The sequence below is a fragment of the Artemia sp. Qi Xiang Cuo genome, chromosome 15 (assembly GCF_049724085.1).
Source record: "Artemia sp. Qi Xiang Cuo chromosome 15, ASM4972408v1, whole genome shotgun sequence".
Classification (NCBI taxonomy): Eukaryota; Metazoa; Arthropoda; class Branchiopoda; order Anostraca; family Artemiidae; genus Artemia; species Artemia sp. Qi Xiang Cuo.
Genome location: NC_142808.1, coordinates 52,144,958 through 52,161,867, shown reverse-complemented (window position 1 = coordinate 52,161,867; position 16,910 = coordinate 52,144,958). Strand labels below are relative to the sequence as shown.

General features: G+C 33.7%; 1 pseudogene across 1 annotated transcript in view; it reads left to right on the top strand.

Moving 5' to 3' along the window:
* LOC148943839 (uncharacterized) overlaps positions 1 to 16,910 on the top strand; it is a 129,428-nt pseudogene that overhangs the window by 72,176 nt on the left and 40,342 nt on the right. The window lies entirely within an intron of this gene.

The window sequence follows — 16,910 nt, the reverse complement described above, 5'->3', positions numbered from 1 at the left end:
TCTGCTCGTCATTACGAGTCAAAACATGTGCCACTTTTTCAGATAATCTTAATTCTTGAGCAACTCTTTATGCTTTCTAAATAATGTCATAGATTTCATAAATTGGCCTACAATGACCAAGTTTTTTTTATTTTTTTTAGCTGTAAAATAAAGATGAAAACGAATCAAACTGCACATCCTTCGAACCGTCAGAAGGTCCTTTACACTATGTTAAAAAAAAAAAAAAGTCGAGACTTGAATCTGCAAGAATATATAAGCGTTTGAACAAGAAAATTTCCCCCTCGAAAAAGAAAATTTTCTGAATAGTGGCGTTTTACTCGAAATATTTTTAACACAACATATAATTTTTATCTCACCAAACGATATATCGCTCTTTTCTGAATCAAATCATGTATTTACATTCTATACAACTAATATTTTTAATCAAGAAAAAAAGAAAAAAAAAACAGATGCCTTGTTCTGTGATCACTTGCGCGAATTTGGTTTCCACAACAATAAAAAAAAAGCGGAGCATTTTACATATTCGGTTTTAGTTGCATAAAGTACTTAGTCATAAAAGGCTAATTTCTCCTTTATAGAATCGTCAAGTTCTACATTAGTGCGAGCATTTGCATCCCCGATATTCATTTTAAGCACCTTAGATTACCCCGGAATCCGTACTCAAACCAAGTGCGGCTGATGTGAGCCACCCCCTTCCTTTTTTTTAACGATAGCAAGCCTTGGTGTCGAAGCCGTGTGAACGTGTGGTGCAGAGGTGACTAAGGCTGATTTAAGGTACAATTTTGTTTAATTCCCAGCATAGCAGGGGCCAATGATCCAATCAGTTAGATCAAGTCAACTGCCACTGATGTACTAGACGGTAACTGTCATGATCAGCTGAAAGTAAGGTTTAGACGACGGCATTAGCAGTTTAATATCAAAACAAATAAAAAATCAAATATTTAGAACTGAACATGAAACGGAGGCTCAAATCTATTTTTCTTCTTCATCTTTGTCTTTGGATTCGTTCTGATTCACATCGGAAAGCAGGTATTTTTGGGGGTCAGCTCCAAACATGCATGCGCTGCCACAGAAATCTATTTTGGAGCATATGCAGCGCGAGCTGCACCTCGTCTTATCACAGTTACAAAAAGAAAGCAATGCTAGCCCATGCGGCATCACAAAAACTAGGTCTGGCTTCAGTTCATGATCTTCGATTCTCCAGCCCATATCGGTGGCCTAAGATAAATCAATACGGGGCTTGTGGCTTTGGATCCAAATCAGTTACTGGAACATGCACCTTCTCAAATGAAGCAGAAACAAGTTATCAGTTGGCAGTAGATTTCCTCTAGGATCTCCTCTTCTTTCTTGACGGTCAGATGCTTCTTTGAGGTTTAACGAGTAGTCATCACGGGTTCTAATGTAACTAAGACCGTCATACATGTCACCGACCAAATGGGTAGACTGACTGGCTTTGGGTATGCTCCTATGAATCCCATCGTTAACTCTTATTCTAAAATTTTCTAGCGTCTCATTTGGTTCTGGTCGATAACACCTTTTGACGCTCATGAGATCAACTATATAACCAGATCGAGGAGTCTTCAAAAAGCGTATGTGGAATCATTTTTGGACATGACTGCAAGTCAGACTGTTGTAGAACGCAGTTCAAGGCTGTTGAATTTCTACCAGTACGTAGCTGAGGCTCCCTACGACTTGATGATAATACTGCAAGTGAGGCCAGATATGGCTGTAGCTCGTACTTCAGCAGCTCACAGAGGGACTAATTTTGTTTTGAATTTGCAAGACACAGAGCTGGTTTAAGCAGCTCAGTTTCCCCAAAATCTTTTTTTGTGGCTGTTTCTTTTTCTTTTTTGTTTTGGCAACAGAGGCGAAAGTTTACACTATGCCAACTTTTACTTTCGTGGATATCCCTTCGAGATACGAGCTCATGGGTTCGAAGCCAATGTCTCGGAAGTTAAGCAGACTATTTGCTACGGCTTCTGAAGTATCCCCTGTCATAAAGTTGCGCAGCTCTGTTCTCGTGGTCTTGAATGGGTTTCTGAACAACTCTACCAAGTCCATAACCCAGTTTCTGCATTCTATTGTCAGATTCGTAAACGTAATGGTATCTTCATGATGCTTCATTGCCTCGTCAATGAAGCATCTAGGTAGTTAAGCGCAGCTACGGTGTATTTATGGTTCCCAAATGAGAAAAAAATTGGAATCATCTCTTTTGTGGCGTTAAAGTGTGACCCCCAGTCCGCAGCTCTTTCAGCATAAAGATGGTCGTTTCCGGTACGGAAAAGACCTAAATAGTTGATCCAGAGGCTATGATTCCTTATGGCAGATCTGGACACGTTGAACTGCGAGAAAAGCAGTGCAATGCTGTCCAACGCATATCCTATTTGTTTACATGCTTCAGAACTAGTTGTACCAACATCGTGAACACAAGACAACTGACACCCCCTAAAATAGTTGTTGCTGGAATCCTTACCTTTAGCTAGATCAGACAAATATCCAAAATACTTTCCTTTTATGTCGTAGTTTTAAGTACATTATGCAATAGTCAGTGACTCAAGGTTTGTTATTGTTCAAAAAAGGGAGGGGGTGACTAACAACAGCCGCAGTTGGTTTGAACACGGATTCCGAGGTAATCTAAGGTGCTTAAAACGAATATCGGGGTGCACATGCTCGTCCTAATCCAAAACTTGACGATTTTAGCATATATAGGAGAAATTAGCCTTTTATGGCTAAGTACTTTATGCAACTAAAACCCAATATGTAAGCTGCTTGGCTTTTTTTATTGCTGTGGAAACCAAACCCGCGCATGCGATTGCAGAACGAGGCATCTGTTTGTTTGTTTTTTCCTCGGTAAAAATATTAGTTGTATAGAATGTAAATCAATGATATGATTCAGAAAAGAGCGATCTATCGTTTGATAGATCGCTGAGAGGATTTTATCGGTGAGATAAAAATAATGGGTTATGTTGAAAATATTTCGAGTAAAAAGTCACTATTCAGAAATTTTTCTGTTTTTGGAGGGGGGGGATTTTATTGTTCAAACTCTTAAATATTCTTGGAGATTCAATTATTAACTTTGTTTTTATTAACAACGTGTAATGGGTTCGAATGGTGTGCAGTTTGGCTAATTTCCGAAAGCTATGACGTTATCTAAAAAAAAAATAAATAGCGGCTCAAGATGTAAGATCTTTTGAAAAAGAGGCACATGGTTTGACTCGTAATGAGGAGCAGAATTCAAATAAAGCATAAAAAAAATATGTTTATGTATGTAGAAACTTCAGAAGAACCAAAAAACTACGAAAACGTATATTAAAAAACCCTTTCTTCGAAATTAAGTATGGATTAACTAAACAAATGAAGGATTTGAGAAAAAAATAAAACTACCAGGCGAAAGTACTTATTCTTATGATTCAGAATATGTAAAGTTTATACAGTTTTCAGTTTATTTCACAATGTAAAAAAAAAACCAAGAGCGGTATGACGTCGTTATAGGCCAAATTTGACTTTATAGGCTAAAATGACCATGTTCTACACACATACAAACTTGTGCACCCCAATATTCGTGATCAGCGCCCCCCATTACCCACGGATCCACCCTCAAATCAACTGCAGCTGATGTGAGCCACCCCCTCCCTTTTTTTGAATAATAGCAAGCCTTGGATCACTGACTCAATCAAAGAACTGAAAGACTATCACCCAATATAAGAATAATTTTTCATGTTCAGACCCTCGTCCCCCCTCCAAAGTATCTTATATTTAAAATCACTTTAATGTGACAGAAAATATGGTCTGGGGGCAAGCTCACAATTTTAAGACACAACAAAAATAAGAATCAGACCATTTTAGTTCAAACTATCATCAGATTCAATAGGGCTTAAGTTTAAATCTAAGTACAAGAATTGATTAAAATCAATAACAAATCCATGTTGTGAAAATATTATTTACAATAAACATGAGGACAATATTTCCTGTAATGTAAAACATAAAATATTTTTGGCAGGCCATTTATTAGATAATCACGCTTAGCTATACTGAACAAATAATACATATTTATGAAAAAAAAAACAGTACTTGGAACATAAATGAATATTTTCAGAGGGAAAGGAGAAGTTGTGTAAATTCTATTGGAAAAATCCCCAGAAAAATGTACAAAAAAATTGCACCCCCCCCTCACTTGAGTTCTATTTACAAAAATATATAAAACTACCAATACAATGACTTCTCTTAAGAACAAGTCTGGGACAATTGACAAAATTTTGAAAAGTTAGAAAAACCAGACTGAAGTATGAGCTTTTTGCCAGGGAAATAATACAAATAATAAATGACAAGACAAACACAACAAGACAAAAATAAATGTGTCAAGATAAAAATCAATAGCTTGTAGGTTAGCTACCAAGAGGGGCGCTTAGTGGTAACTGAAAAAAGGAGAATATTGCTTGATGCCACCAGCATAGTAAATTATCCCTATCCTTTTTCGTCATTTATTTACAGATCACAAAAAGACAATCACAGGAAACAAATAAATATCCAGCAATATTATGAAAATCAATAGTGGATAAGTTGGTTTAAAACAGATGCTTATTATACAAGACAGAAACTAGACCATGAGATAATTTTGTGGCTACCCCAAAAAATTAATTCTTTGGTAGGAAGGATTTTTTTTTATTGTAATTATTATTTACACCTGCAAACAAGAAAGAGTAAACTTTCCTGTTTGCAAACAGTGAAACAGAAAAAAGACAGAAAAAAGTGAACTGTTTTCCTGAATTGCAAACAAGAGAGATAGAACAACAAAGAGTGAGAGGAAATTTGTCAGCCTGAAGACTTGTTGTCTCCCCAAACTGGAAAAATTATGGCTAATAAAATAAACTTTTGTGTTGTAAAATAGCCCTTTCATTACCCTGAACTCTTAAGGACTACATCCAAGCTTTTGTACTGTGTATGTTATTTCTTTTTGTTATTACTATTGAGGAGAACCTTCTATGCAAGAGTAAGAAAGAGAAAATACTTACTAAACCAAAGCAGCTTTAATTTTATTTTGTTACCAAAATTTAAAAGAATAACTTACCATTTTTGACAACAGAAGTCTCAGGAAGGGTGATAGGTTCAGCCATATTTGGAATTTCAGGCAACTCCGTAATACTATCTCTAAAAAAATTAATGCTAATTATAAAAAATACCATACTATCAACAAAACTTGGAAATAGCACTCCAGTTTTATATTTTTTCTACAAAAGCTGCAGAGTGTTCTGTATTTACTGTGATAGATTTTCAAATTTGTATTTTTTCCATTTATTCACAACTTTCTGATTTTTCCTTTCTTTTATTTTTAAAAAGTGTGTCTTAAGGTTAAATAAATAATGAATTTCTTTCTGTTTATTTTGTTTTAGTGCCTTTAATTTTGTTGGAGTAATGCATATATAATATTTGTAAACAGCTTAAAGGAGTTTAATGGCCAGGTTTCCACTCACCCATCATTAACAAGACTAACCAGAACTATTGTAAGCTCAGGAACTTTGGTGTACTAGAAAAGTGATACTTTATATACAATCAGAATGAAATTCTAAACTGGGGCCCAGGAGCTTGTTTTTTACCTGGTTCAGCTGCTTCATGAATAAAAATACTCAGAAATTCGGTTTTTCTTTTTCTCTTCCTGTTCCAAAAAAATAAGGCTATGAAGGTTCAAATTAGCAATTTCTTTTTTCTTTTTTTTTAACAAAATTTGGTCCTTGTTAATGATCAAGAAGACACTCATAAATTTTTATAGGAAAGATTGAAGAATAAAAAATGGTTTAGCTACCCATATTTGGAGACAATTAGCTTAGGCTCAGTGGAAAAAGTACACTGCTTTCCATAGTTCTCTGTTGTAGCTTTCATAATTTTGTTACTAAAGTATTACATTTTCACAATATTTTGGCATTATTTCATTAGGAGTAACATAACTTCACTTCTTGGGTTTTTGCTGCATAATTAACAAGTAGCCGAAATTCAATTGTAAAATTGCAGAACACTGTCTATTGTTAACATGAAAAAGCAACAGTTTTCAATCATATTAAAAGCCTATACTAGGATCCAGGAAGATGCCTGACAATTTAGCTGCAAACCTTGTCTTAAATCAAATGCTTTCAAAATTAGTTCAACTAAAGGCTAGTTGACGGTTATAAAGATTAAAAAAATATATAATTCAAGAAAGCTTGGCAAATAATTTATTGCTTACTTTAAATAAAATTCTAGAGCCAAGATGATAAAAATGACTATTCTGTAGATGATCTAAATATGGTCTAAAGATTATTTAAATATTTTCATTGATAACTAATTCCCTCCATCCCATCCAAGATTTTGAAAATACCTTTTATGGTAATTCCAATTGAATAATATCTGCTTTGTACTTTCATTGAAAGCAAAATCTCCATGAAGAAAAACTTTTGTGAATTGACACTTGATTACATATAATGAAATCATAGAGTGGGTGTTTCAGTTTCTTTCTGGAAGAAAACAAAGTGTGAAAATATTTGAAAAAGTGGACAGGTATTCTTTTCAGAAGAAGTGGAAGTATTATGTGGAGTGCCCCAGGGAACCATCTTGGAACCAACAAAACTCAACATTTATATAAATGACGCACCCACCAAAGTCAAAAATAAAATAAGTCTTTATGCTGACAACTCCAAACTCATTGGACCTGTAAATACACCCAATAAGAGAGCCTCTATGCAGAATAACCTCTGGTTACTTCCCCAGTGAGCAACACTGTGGAGGCTTGAATTCAATGCAAACAAACGTCAAATAATCCACATTGGAAAGACAAATGAGAAATGCCCTTATCATATGTTAGGGATGGACAGATCAAGACAAACTTTCATCCTGTTTGAAGTGGAGAGAGACTTGGGGGTCATAATTGATAAAGAATTAAAATTCACTATGCACACACAGACAGCAATAGCTAGTTGCTGGCATTGAATATATATATATATATATATATATATATATATATATATATATATATATATATATATATATATATATATATATATATATATATATATATATATATATATATATATATATATATATATATATATATATATATATATATATATATATATATATATATATATATATATATATATATATATATGAAAGTCTATATATATATATGAAAGTCTATATATATATATGAAAGTCTATACATATATATATATATATATATATATATATATATATATGACTAAATTATATAAGGGATTGGTCAACCCTAATTTGGGATTTGGCATGTTTGTTGCTAGCGCCCTCAACAAAGGTAACCAGCAGAAGTTAGAATCAGTTCAGAGATGGGCTAAAAAAGCAATTGACAGATGCAAATATTTAAACTATTCATTCTGTCTGAAGAGACTGAAACACCCCACTCTTGTCTATAGACATAAAAGCAGTGATATTATTATAATGCATAAGCTCCTGAATTCTAACTCTCCATTAAATAAGCAATTTCAACTTGACCAATCTGCCAGAACTAGGGGGCACAGTCCAAAAACTGTATCACACGAGAGATACCACTATACTATACAATAGCTTCTTCATTAATAGAATAGTGAGTTTGTGGAATTTGCTCACCAAAGAAGTGGTCACTACACTCAGTACTGCTGCCTTCAAAAGATCCATTGATGGAGAATGATCATTGAAGCCATGGCAAACTGAGTGGAATGCCATTGAGATGTCCAATCATTGTCATCACTAAACAGCAATTCTACAGGATTTAACCTTTATTTTGCTGGACAATACAATTTAAGGTAAATGTTTGAAAATGGAGAAACTAAAATGTTCATTTACTGACACATTTATTAGATCTTATCATAATAAATCCATTCAGATGCAACAAGTGACTGTGGAACATCAACTTACCATTGGATTTTGAGTGACTTTGCAGGTTTTTATCTAGATTCTACCATATATTAGGAGGGAGGGGATTTGGACCAAGGAATCTTTATCATTAATAGGCAATTATTTTAAAAGGTTTGTTACAAGTCTACAGTTACAGCTGTTCTTCAGGAAACCTCTAAATCACAGAAAAATGTACCATATGCTTCTTTATTAAAACAATCCCTCCAATGATCCCATATATAGCCCTATAAATATATATTTAATTATTATTGAACATTGTTATATGTGGGAGCCTTTTTGTTGAAACAAGTCTTGTGAATTATATTGACTTTACACAATATAATGTTTTGTTTTTTTTTGATAAACAATACAATTCTTAATTGCAAAAAGTTATAATGCAAAAGGAAACAAGACAAAACTGGCTTATAATACAGGCTACATTTGGTACTTGTATGATATACCCACTGCTGCTCAAGTTGTTCATGCATTGACAGACTGTAAACCACTTTCTTTCACCTTACCATGAGAAAAAACAAAGAGAAGTGAAAGAATAGATAGGAAATTTATAGTTTGGGCTATATATTTGCATATTAGGGGGTTGGGAGTAAAGTATTTGGACAGTGTGAAGTCTAAAAACAATTCTTACGTCATAATATGCAGAATAATTGTAGCTAAAATATTTTGTATGCCAACCCATTGTACTGTGCCCCCCTAATGTGCAAATATATAACCCAAATTTGTTTCAAGTACCTCTCATTTTTAAGTATGTAAACCATCTGTTGGGTTATATTGGTTACATATAAAAAACTGATTTTGATTTTAATAATTGTTCACAGATAAAATATTGAAAGACTTTCAAAATTCCGTTTTTTCTTCCAGAGTCTAATCAATTCTTGTCTTCTTACAAATACTGGTCTAACGGCTTTCTGCAGTAAAATCCCAGTATAGCTACTTTTCACTATCTTGTTAAGGGGTTAGGTTAGGAAAATGAAACTTTCAGTAATGAATCCAGGGCCCAAAACATATCTTGGGAAGGTATTGCCAAGCTTCTATGTAAAACCTCTACGAATTTGTAAGTCTTATAAACCTAGCCTATTGAAATTTAGACAAAACAAAGTTTTTTCTTAATTTTCAGTTATCAGTTTTGTTGCCTCTGGTTTTAGTTCTGAAATTACAATTAAAATTATTTTGAGTAGAATTTAAGCCATATCAATTGGTATTTTCTAAATTTAAGCAATATATTTGCAGATTTGGTAAAATTCTACTTTGATTACTTTTGGCTATCTTGGAAAGGGGGGATAGGCTAGGAAAATGAAACTTTCAGGGATGGGTTTACAGGCTAAAGTAGGTCCAGGGAAGGTATTTTGAACCTCTACTCCTTCTCTCTCTAGAGGGTCCTCCAATTTGCCTACATGAAAGGTACCTATTGAAATTTTGACCAAACAATATTTTACCTTAATTTCCAGTTATCAGTTTCTTTTTCTCTGGCTTTAGTTCTGAAAATACAATTCCTGTTATTTGAGTAGAATTTTAAGCCATATCAATGGTTTTATTCAAAGTTTAGGAAATGTATTTGCATATCTTTAAAAACCTTATAAATTGGGATTGAGCAAAGTTGTGAAGCTGAAAACAATTTTGTTGTACTTCATTTGAGCAGAAGATCTATTTTGCAAGGTTTCACTTTCATAAAACAGAAATGTTTAAAGGTTATCAAAGATCACTGCCCTCTAGAAGGGGGAGGAGTGGAGGTAGGTAGAGTAATGGTACTGGTAATTTTACAGTTTTTTTAAAAAAAAAAACTCTAGCCTACTCAAGAAGGCCTAATTTGAATAGGATTTCAGTATGTAGGAAAAACATCTACAAATTTAACAGTTTGATTAGAAGTTTTAAATTTTATCAGAAACGTCAGGTACAAAACTCCAATTTTCTTAAACTGGAACAATTTTACCTACAAATTCAACTGAAAAAAGTCACCTGTTTTTGACATAAGTCAGAACCCAATTTGACATGTGTTGAAATACTTGTTGGTGGATCCTTGTTCATTCCTGGACCTTCAAAATACCTTCCCAGGACATAGGCCTACTATAGGGCAAAAGATCTCATTTTTGGGAAAGACCAGCTTTATTTTGACATTCTGGAAAAATTGCAAGGGCTTTTTGGACCACCCCTATTTTACTATAGCATGATGCAATGTGAGGGCAGTAACAACAACTCTCCCTTCTTGGACAAATTTTCATCAATAATTTGTCAGCATCAATTGAATATGTGCTCTCTGTTTTGACAAGCAATTTGAAAGAAAAAATTTATTTAATATTTGTGGCTTAAAGAATAGCCTAAATATCAAGCAATAAAGTTACATTTGTAGAATCAAGTCAGAAGAAAGTCAGCTAATATGTGAATAAAACTGAAACAATAAAAGGATATATACATCAAAATAGAATTATTGGTATTTCCAAAAAGAGGTCCTTGTAGGTAAGTCAATACACTAATAGTCTAATTTCAAGTGCTTGATCTTAAACAATTTTGATAATAGGCTAACCCCATTGATGCATAGCTTAGATTTTTACCTTTTGTGATATGTACAATTTTTCCCAATTCCTCTTTGGGGTAAATTTTTTGCAAATTATATTATTGACTAACAAATAAAATGAATAGATCACTGAGTGCCTTTTTTTATGCTCTTTACAAATATAATAATCACTCCTATTAGAAATTCAAATTTTGAGCTCTTGAAAAACAAAAATATAAAAATATAAAGGGTGTAAAAAGGCTTAAAACACCTGTTTTAAACTTACTATTTCATAATAAATCCCTTTTTTAGTCCACAAGCACTGACTTTCCACAATTAAGTTGGATAAATAAAAATTGTAACAATAAATTTTGCAGATACTCCTTCAAAATACCCACTCTTTTATATATCTCAAACTGAAGACTAAATGAAAACCCCATTTTGATGGGATGATGCAGAACACTGCTGTAGAGAAATACAATGTATAGCACAGTTTTAATTGAATATACAACATTTAAAGTGTTGTTTTTGAGGGTGGAGGGGGAAGGTGCCCAATGGATATTCTTTAAAAAATTACATTCTATAGAATATAAAAATAATATCCAGTTAAACAAAGTATCAAGATAAAATATCATGCAAGACAGATAATAACATTTTTAAGACTCTTACCCCTTTACCTACCTAGAATATTTGACTGTCTATGCAATATACAGAATATCTACCTAGTTGGATAATGATATGGCTTAGTATTTTGGATATATATCTAAATAGGCAGATAAGAAGATTCTCAAAGCAGTTTTGGGTTAATATCAAACTAGCCAGATAAATTTTTTCTCTTAGGCACAGTAAGAATATCTACCTAGTTGGATAATAATGTAGCTTAGTGTTTCTGATATATATCCAACTAGGCAGACAAGAAGATTCTCTAAGCAGTTTGGGGTTAACATCCAACTAGCCAGATAAATTGTTTCTCTTAGGCAGAGAGAATATCTACCTAGTTGGATAATAATGTAGCTTAGTGTTTCTGATGTATATCCAACTAGGCAGACAAGAAGATTCTCTAAGCAGTTTGAGGTTAACATCCAACTAGCCAGATAATTCATTTCTCTTAGACACAGCATGAACATCAAACTAGGTGGATAATACCAAGTCTTAACACTCCTGATATATATCCAAGGAGGATAAGTAAATTTCATTATACAGTTTTGGGATAATATCCAACTAGCCAGATAAATTGTTTCTCTTAGGCACAGCAAGAATATCTAAGTAGGTGGATAATGCTGAGTCTTAAATCTTTTGATATATATTTAACTAGGCAGGAAGTTACTTAACTACCTAGTTGGATTAATATCAGAAGGGCTAGGACAAAGTGTTATCCACCAAGTTAGATGTTCAGGCTATGTCTAAGAGAAAAAATTGTCTGACTAGTCAGATATTATCACTAGTTTGCATGAAGAATTTACTTATCTGTCTAGTTAGATATACATCAGAAGTATTAAGTTAAAGTGTTATTGACCTAGTTAGAGATACTAAGTTGGCTTTTATGCTTTATTGTATTTGGCTAGCAAGATAAAACAATTTTTCTTTTAAATTTTAATTATTTTCCTAGTTGGATAATTTCTTATTTGCTTAAAAGGATTTTTCAGATAGCTAATTAGTTGGATAATTTTGGCAATAACTAAGTATGGTGGGATATTATTTTTACATTCTATAGAATACAAATTTTTAGATATTATCTATTGGGTATACTCCCTAGGGGGAGGTACCTAGGTTAGTTTAAGTTTTTATATTTTGTCATTTTCAAGAGCTCAAAAAGAGCTTAAATTTGAATTTCCAACAGAAGTGATTATTATATTCATAAAGAGCATAAAAGAAGGCATCACATAATATATTCACTTTATTTGTGAGTCAATAATATGATTTGCAAAAAAATTTACCCTCTTGGGTTACAAGATGTAAGGGTTTTGGTAAATATCTACCAAATCATATTATTGACTTATGCATAAAGTGAATATACCACTTGATGCCTTTTTTTATGCTGATTACAAATATAATAATCATTTCTATCGGAAATGAATTTCAGCCCCCCCTATATATGCCAATTCAGGGTATATATTTCTACATTAGGGGGGGTGGGAGCAAATTTTGTTTCTGATGTAAGTGGGAGGTAAGTTTAAACTTTGGTAAATATCTACCAAATCATATTATTGACTTACACATAAAGTGAATATATCACTCAATGCCTTTTTTATGCTGATTACAAATAGCCTATAGTAATAATTTCTATTGGAAATGAATGTCAGCCCCCCCCCCTATATATGCCAATTACGGGTATTTATTTATACATTAGGGGGGGCAAATTTTGTTTCTGATATAAATGGGAGGTAATTTTAAACTTTACCCCCCCCCTAAAGTAGAAATATATACCCTGAATTGGTATATATGGGGGGGGGCTGAAATTCATTTCTGATAGAAATGATTTTTATATATGTAATCAGCATAAAAAGGCATCAAGTGGTACATTCACTTTAGCCATAAGTCAATAATATGGTTTGGTAGATATTTACCTAAACTTTACCCCCACCCCCTAATGTAGGAATATATACCCTGAATTGGCATATATAGGGGGGGGGCTGAAATTAATTTCTGATAGAAATGATTAGCCTATTATATTTGTAATCAGCATAAAAAAGGCTTCAAGTGGTATATTCACTTTATGTATAAGTCAATAATATGATTTGGTAGATATTAACCAGGGTTTTAGTTTTACTTAATTTTGCTCAATTGGTTAGGTTACTGTTTTTTACCCTAGTCTGTAGACCCATCCCTGAAAGTTTTACTTTCCTAACCTAACCCCTTTCCAAGATAGCCAAAAGTAGCTAAACTAGAATTTTACCATTATTTTTTTCAGACAATGTTTGAAATGATTACAAAAAGTGCACTAGGCTACAATAGATAGCCTAGAAACATCAAAACTTCCACCTGGAGGCACAATGCACCAAATAAATGCTTGACTGTTTAAATCTAAAAATAAAACACAGTACACAAAATACACACTTGGTTATTCAAATCAAAACACAGAATGTTCGAGCATAAACTAAACTGCTAGAAATTACTAATAAATAGTATAGCCTAATCCAACATAACTGATATTTTTTCTAAAATACATACTTGGTTATTCAAATCAAAATACAAAATGTTCGAGCATAAACTAAACTGCAAGAAATTACTAATAAATAGTATAGCCTAATCCAACATAACTGATATCATTTCTTCTTTGATGTTACCATCCATATTCGTTCAAATCCGTAATTGCAAAATGTGGAAAAGAAATCTTTGGTTTTCAAATTTAGCCGCAGTTGCTCTGGTGATTTGGGCACAATTTATTGTTTTTTTTCATGACCAAGGCACTTCGTACAGAAAAAAGTTGTCAGTTAAACTTTGAAAAGGGCTCAGTCGATTGAAAATAAAAAGTTCTAGTTTCTATTTTAAGACTTGAAAGGGATTAGAAGGCAACCAGTCCCCCCTCCTCCATCATATATCCAAACAAATCATGCCAAAATTTTGAGATAGCCATTCTGTTCAGAATAGTTAAAAAAAAACCCGTAATTACATTTTCGGGGATACCCCCCCCCCCAATAGCCGCGGCGCCAGGCGCTAAAAGTTTTGCTAGCTGTCCATTCTTAACATATAAGTTTGTTTTAGAAGGGGCGGTCTTATAAACTATGGAGAGATCTCATTCAATTGGAAATCAGAAATTCTGGAGATTTTTATTGGAATCAAAATTTATCAAAGATTACCTAGCTCTCCTCACGGAATTTTTTCCTCAAATACATTCAGTCGAAATTTAAGAAAGCCGTTTTGTTCAAAATAATCAGAAGAGCATGTCATAATGCCTTAAGGTAGATACAAACCCGCAGGGCCTAGGGGCAAGGGTTTAAAGTAATTTAAATTAAGGATTTAGTAATTTAAGGTTTCTGCCCTGATGATGCCAAGAAATTTCATATTTCCTAGATATTCTTTGTCAAACAATGCCCAACGGATATGATATTAATTCTAACTTTATATTTCGAGTACTTTCAGATTAGAAATACAGTTTCAAAAAAAATACAGTTTTCAATCAAATGAGCCTCCTCTAAAGTTTATAAGCAGACATTTTTTATAAGAGCCTTATGAGCCCTTGATACATAATTTATAACCCTTACCTCCAGGCTCTGAAAGCTCATGTTAACGAAAGACGCATTGTTACGTGATCTTTCAATTATTTTCAACAAAATGTCTATCTCAAAATTTTGACCGTACTGGATTCATTTGAAGAAAATTTTGACCGGATGCACTTGAAAAAAAGAATACGTGGAGGGGGGTGATTCGTGCTCTCCGATAAATTTTGACTCTTAGAGAGGAAACTACAACTTTAAATTCCCAATCAAATGAACCTCCTGCAATGTTTATAACACTGCCCTTTACATTAAAACCTTATGAATAAGTGAATGGATGCATTTTATACACATAAATAAAAAAAAACAACAATTGAACCCCCCAAAAAATACAAAACACAAGACACTAATTATTGTAACATAGACAAAAGAAAAACACAGTAACCAGAAACAAATGCCGCCCACCCCATGGGTGACCCACAGATGGGATTCGGCCCACGAGTGGGATTTGAAAGACGAATTATTTCAATCAATTTGCGACAGAACCACTTCTTCAGGGTTGGTAACACCGTACTGGCGCGTAATATGCCTATTTTTGTCCATGGTGGCAACCGCAGCAAAAACCTAGCATATTTATAGTACAGTGAACGCAATTTTGGTTTATCTTTAGCCGTATAAATGCGCCAAAACGGGCTAAGGTACAGGTAAAGAGGCAAAACCATAGCCTTTTACACTTGGGCCAACAGACGACAGTCAAACTTCCGCATATTTGCCAATATACAGCTATAAGTAAAAGAGGACCACTTCTGAAAATTAGAAAGCAGTAGTTGCTGCGTTTCTAGCATTAACTTTCTAAAAGAAATCCCCAAATATACAATACCATCCACAAGCTCAATAATGAAATCATACATTTTGAATCTTCAACAAGCATCGAATTTCAAATTAAAAAGTAGCACTTCAGAGTTTTCAGCATTAAACTGGTGTCTAATGTGGCTATAATCTTGTTGTAACTTGATAAAATTGTTTTCTTGCCAACGCAGAAACCGGATCAAGTTCAGTTAGTCATTTGCATAGCCAATCAAAGACAAATTAATACCACACAGAAAATAAGATATAAGTAAATTTGATTATGGCTTTAAAATACTGTTATTAAGGAGACGAAATAGCACTTTGCTTGCCCTCTTCTTTACTGAGACAAGGAATTTCCCCACAGAGAAACAGTAAAACCAAATGAAAGGCTATTACACTCATTAGCTAGTAGGGAAAGTTTAAGTTTCACTTTTATATTTTCATACATGTCTGGACCTTTCAACAATGCTAAGAAATAACTGTCCAAAATTTTGATTGGATGTGTTTTGGGAAACTATGTTGCCGTCCAATTACTTTCAAATCTAAAAAAGGGAACTAGAAGTTTCAATTTCGAATCAACTGAGCCTCCTCCAAAGTTCAGACGACCACCACCTCAATAGGAACTTTAATTCCTCGGGGGGGGGGGCTTATGTTAAAACCCGTGCCCCGAGGCCCTGCGGGTTTGTGTCAACCTTAAGGCATTATGACATGCTCTTCTGATTATTTTGGACAAAACGCATTTTGGCATTCTTAAGTTTCAATCGAATGTATTTGAGGAAAAAATTCCGTGAGGGACGCTAAGTAATCTTTGATAAATTTTGATTCCAATAAAAATCTCCAGAATTTCTGATTTACAATTGAATGAGATCTCTCCATAGTTTATAAGACCGCCCCTTCTAAAACAAACTTATATGTTAAGAATGGATAGCTAGCAAATTTTTAGCGATTGGCGTGTCGGCTATGGGGGGGGGGTCCCCGAAGACGTATTTACTGGGTTTTTCAACTATTCTGAACAAAATGGCTATCTCAAAATTTTGATATGATTTGTTTGGATATATGATGGAGGTGGGGGGACTGGTTGCCCTCCAATCCCTTTCAAGTCTTAAAATGGAAACTAGAACTCTTTATTTTCAAACGACTGAGCTCTTTTCAAAGTTTCAACGACAAATTCTTCTGTACGAGGTGCCTTGGTCATAAAAAAACAATAATTGGTGCCCAAGTCACCAGAGCAATTGCGGCTAAATTTGAAAACCGAAGATTTCTTTTCCACATTTTGCATTTAGGGATTTCGACGAATATGGATTGTAACATCAAAGAAGTAACAGTGTTTCCACTTCTCCCGATTTTTCGGAAGATCTACCGAATTTCTAATCAATCTCCCGACAAAAAAAGAAGATACCGAATCTCCCGAAAATCTCCAGAAAACTTAATCCCCGGAACGTTTTACTTCGTGGTCATTCTTTTTATTTTTTTTACCTGGCCGTTGCGTGGTCTTTTAGGGATTTTTCCTAACGTCCCAG